Source organism: Artibeus jamaicensis, unplaced genomic scaffold (genome assembly GCF_021234435.1).
Source record: "Artibeus jamaicensis isolate MK-2021 breed Jamaican fruit bat unplaced genomic scaffold, CSHL_Jam_final contig_1871, whole genome shotgun sequence".
NCBI lineage: Eukaryota > Metazoa > Chordata > Mammalia > Chiroptera > Phyllostomidae > Artibeus > Artibeus jamaicensis.
Genome location: NW_026521380.1, coordinates 38,093 through 43,002, shown reverse-complemented (window position 1 = coordinate 43,002; position 4,910 = coordinate 38,093). Strand labels below are relative to the sequence as shown.

At 40.8% G+C, this 4,910-nt stretch overlaps 1 pseudogene; it reads left to right on the top strand.

Moving 5' to 3' along the window:
* The first annotated feature begins 2,688 nt into the window (after window positions 1-2,688).
* LOC128628378 (olfactory receptor 7A10-like) lies at window positions 2,689-3,363 on the top strand (annotated as a pseudogene).
* Window positions 3,364-4,910: the final 1,547 nt, after the last annotated feature.

Genomic DNA, 4,910 nt, shown 5'->3' with positions numbered 1-4,910 from the left:
TCACCAGGTTTTCTGCACAAATGTGTGTGAGCTTGCAAAATCTTGGAGACCCCTAGCAGGGAAGCTCTGTACAAATGAACTTTGTTTCACAGTACAAAATTTCATTTGTACTGTGAGTACAATTATCCGTAGTTTCATTACAGACAATTGTACTCACAGGTGACTGTATTTTGAATAACAAAATAATCACGGGCTATCCCAAATATCAGAACATATGTAAAATATAAAAAACAGAATTATTATATTTGCCTTTAGTGCAGTTTGCTTTGATTATTGTATCAGCTACTGCTGCATAACAATCACCCTAAATAGAATGGTTTATTATAATGCCTTTATCATTGAGTGGGATTTTATGATGGAAGTTGTTTTGATCTCTGTTTATATCTCCTAAGTGTGCATCATATGTGAGTCTCTGCCTTGCATGTTATGTCTCATCCTTGATGTTGTGTGAGGCTGTAGTGCACCTCTGTCTTGAACCAATTTATGTGCACTTAGCTGTATAGGTAGATTAAACATCTGTTTACAAAAAATGAGATTATCAAATGTAATCACTGTAATTTAATCCCACTATTTCTATCTCTATATGACACTTGTCTACCCAGTTAGAAGACATGCCTCCAACACCTGATAAAATGTGTCTTGGCTACTATATTCTTGATGATACCTTGAGACATGAGACTTTTCAATATTTTATTGGAGTATAATGACATACAATAATGCCCATGTATTTATATTTTAAATGTATTTTATTAATTATGCAATTACAGTTGTCCCATTTCCCCCCTTAATTCCCCTCCACCCTGCCCACTCCCTTCCCCCACATTCCCCCACTTTAGTTCATGTCCATGTGTCATAAGCTCTTTAGCTTCTACATTTCTCACACTACTCTTGCTCTCTCCCTGTCTATTTTCTACTGACCATCTATGCTATTTATTGTCCATACCTTTTCTCTCTCTCTCCTCCCACTCCCCTGTTGCTAACCCTCCATGTGATCTCCATTTCTGTGATTCTGTTCCTATTGTAGTTATTTGCTTAGATTTGTTTTGTTTTTGTTTTAGGTGTGGTTGTTAATGAATGTGAGTTTGCTGACATGTTACATGTCTTTTATCTTCTTTTTCTTAGATAAGTCCCTTTTACATTTCATATAATAAGGGCTTGGTGATGATAAACTTCTTGAACTTGACCTTATCTGAGAAGCACTTTGTCTGCCCTTCCAATCTCAGTGAAAGCTTTGCTGGATAGAGCAATCTTGGATGCAGGTCCTTGTCTTTCATGACTTGGAATACTTCTTTCTAGCCCCTTCTTCCCTGCAAGGTCTCTTTTGAGATATTAGCTAACAGTGTGATGGGCACTCTTTTGTAGGTAATTGTCTCATTTTATCTTCCTGTTTCTGGGATTCTCTTTTTGTTTTTAGTCTTGGCAAATGAAATTGTAATGTGCTTTGGTGCGTTCCTCCTCAGGTCCAACTTCTTTGGGACTCTCTGAGCTTCCTAGACTTCCTATTTCCTATTCCAGATTGGGGAAATTCTCCTTTATTATTTGTTTAAATACATTTTCCACTTGTTGCTCCTCCATCTCCCCTTCTGATACCCCTATAAGTCAGGTGTTCGAATGTTTAAAGATGTCTTGGAGGTTCCTAAGCCTGTTCTCATTTTTTTTTTGAATTCTTGTTTCTTCCTTCTTTTCTGTTTGGTTGTTTATTTCTTCCTTCTGGTCCACTCCATTGATTTGAGTCCCAGTTTTCTTTCCATCACTATTGGTTCCCTGTGAATTTTCCTTCATTTTGCTTAGTGTAGCCTTCATTTTTCCATGTAATTTGCCACCAAAATCATCCAGTTCTGTGATCATTCTGACCACCAGTGCTTTGAACTGTTCATCTGATAGGTTGGCCACCTCTTGGTCGCTTAAAAGTATTGGCTCTGGGACTTTGATTTGTTCATGCATTCTGTGTTTTTGTTGTCTTCTTTTTGGTTTGGTCACACCTGTTATGTATGAGGGTCAGAGCCTTAGGTGTTCACCAGGGTAGTTCAATGCAGTGGCTGGGTTGTGATGCTATATTTGGGGGCAGGGTCAGAGAGGGAACAATGGTGCTTGTTCCACTCTCTTTCTTGAATTTTGGTCCCCTCTGCTGCTTCCTACAAGCAAAGTGGTCCCTTCTGGTTCTGGTTCCCTTTTGGGTGGGCTTGTGTACATTCTATGACCCTTTGGGTCCCTTCCACAAACTCTCCTGTGAGGCTGGGAGTCTCTCCTGGCAGCTTTTTAATCATTGCTTTCAGCTTTATTTTCTGTTGCTGGGTCCCTGGGTTCCTAGGTCTATCTTGCTGCCCATTTTTGCCTAGTTTATCTGGATGCGAATGTGGTCAGCCAACTGCCTTGCGTGTTCTGCTCATTTCTTCCCTCTGCCTGGGGTCTGCTAGCCCTGTACTGCTTGCACTCCTGGGACTGGCAGCCACCGCCTTCTCCTTTTGGGGACCCTCTCAGCAAGCTGCTGACTACGCCCCTCTTATTGATCTGGATAAATGGTTGTTGGGCTTCTGTCCATTTCAACTTTCTATCTGTTCTGGTTGTGCTTTTGTTCCCAAATCTCTATTGTCCTTCAGTTTGGTTGTGCAAGGAGGCACAGTATCTCCACCTATGCTTCCATCTTGGCTGGAAGTCCCAACCCCCCTTTTTGAGCTGGTCCTCTGCATGTATGTAATCACTGTGTTGGGAAACCTATTCATCATCCTGGCCATCAGCTCAGACTCCCACCTCCACACACCCATGTACTTCTTCCTCTCCAACCTGTCCTTGGTAGACATCTGTTTCACCTCCACCACCATCCCAAAGATGCTGCTGAACATTCGGATAGAGAACAAAGCCATTACCTATGCAGGCTGCATCACCCAGATATATTTCTTCCTATGCTTTGCAGGATTGGATGACTTTCTCCTGAGTGTGTTGGCCTATGACTGGTTTGTGGCCATCTGTCACCCTTTGCACTACACAGTCATCATGACCCCCCAGCTCTGTAAACTCCTTGTTTTGGTGTCCTGGGTTATGAGTGCCCTGAATTCCTTGCTACAATGCTTGATAGTGTTTTGACTGTCCTTCTTCAAAGACTTGGAAATCTCCCACTCTTTTTGTGATATCAAACATATGGTGCAACTGGCCTGTACTGAAACCTTGCTTAATAATGTGGTGATACATTTTTAAGCTGGGCTGCTAGGTGGTTGTGCCCTGTCTGGAATCCTTTACTCTTACTCTAAGATAGTGTCCTCCATACAAGCAATCCCATCAGTGCAGGGATTGGTGCTTGGTGTAATTATGTTTTCTATTGAATTGTCTTCCTGTCTCCACTTGAAAACTTTCATTGCTGCCTAAAAATATGATTCCCTCTTTGTTCTAAATGAAGAATTTCCCCCTACTGTAAATATTGTGTAGCTGCTGAGGGGTATGAAAAGAACCATATCAATCTCATCCATTATATATTATACACATGTTCTATAGGAATGTCATATATATACATAAATGACCAACTGATGAGTAAGTAGAGAGCTTGAATTCCTGTCCAGTTCTGTTACTCAGAGTCATGGGTATTGTATGAATACACATGTTCTTTCAACCTCCTCTGCTTTAATGGATTCACTTTTTAATGCAGTTATCTGAAATAAACTTAAAAACAGAATAATCATGAACTATAGGGAACTGGTCTGCTTGGCATTGGCAAATGTAGCACAGCCCTATGGGAAAACTGACAGGCATGAGTCAGCACACAGGATCCAAACCCACGGATTGACTTTCCTCTGGGAAAACAGGCCTGCATTATACCTGGGCTGCTCTGAGGCTTGCTCTTGCTAAAACTCCCTCACCCTGAGTTGAAGTAGCAAATATTTATTGCATATCTTTAAAGTAACTTCCCGAAGACTGTGCTAGTTCTCCCAAGGACGGAGTGTAACCAGACAGAATGTAACTCTTATCATTCCCTTGCATTCGCAACATTTTTTCCTTGTTAATCTGTGAGAGGTACTCAGTAACATCATTTCCTTTATTATCTGGAAAAAGTAATCACCTAAAGCAAGCCTGAGCATAATGAATGAAAACCTTTGATGGATGCTATTAGAAAGCAATAAAGGCCTGTCTGGCAAGGGTCAAGGCACTTTCTCTGTCAGAGAGTGGCTGTACTGTCCTTTTTTCTCTGCAGAACTTCTGTAGTCTGTGTGAATTTGTTTGTTGCATCCACAATGTATGGACCCTGCTGGACAGAGTCCCCATCAATGAACACTATTTTCAAATATTAGAACACAGGCCTGCAATGACAAGCAATGGATTACAATAATTTTCTCCCCTTCTGTTCATTTTCATTATTGTTGTCAGTGGGCTGTTGCTGCATACTGTTATCCTAGAGCAAATGGTTTAATATGATGCATTTATTACCAGTGGGATTACATGGTGGGAAGTTGATCTGAGTTCTGACTGTCTCCTCACAGGTCTGTAGTCAGCTGTCAGTCTCTCTATTGTGTCTCTAAGGCTCATCCATGATGCTGTGTGTCGCTCTAGTGCTCTTCTCTGCTGAACCAATTCATGTCAGTTTATTCCCTTTATATAAGAAGATGAATATTTAATTTATGGCAAAATGAATGTATTAAATAGTAATTGCTTTATTTTATTTTTAAAAACGTTTTTCCTTTTTTAATTGTTCTATTACAACTATTTCAATATTTCCCCCATTGCTCTCTCCTGCCCTGCCCACTCCCAGATCCTACAGTCAATCACCGCCCTGGCGTCCATGTACCTGGGTCATTTATACTTTTTCCTTGGCTAGACCCTTTCTCTTCCTTTCTCCCATTATTCCTCTCCCCCACCCTTTCTAGACACTGTCAAATTGTTTCTTGTTTCCATGCCTCTGGTTCTATTTTTCTTCCTTGTTA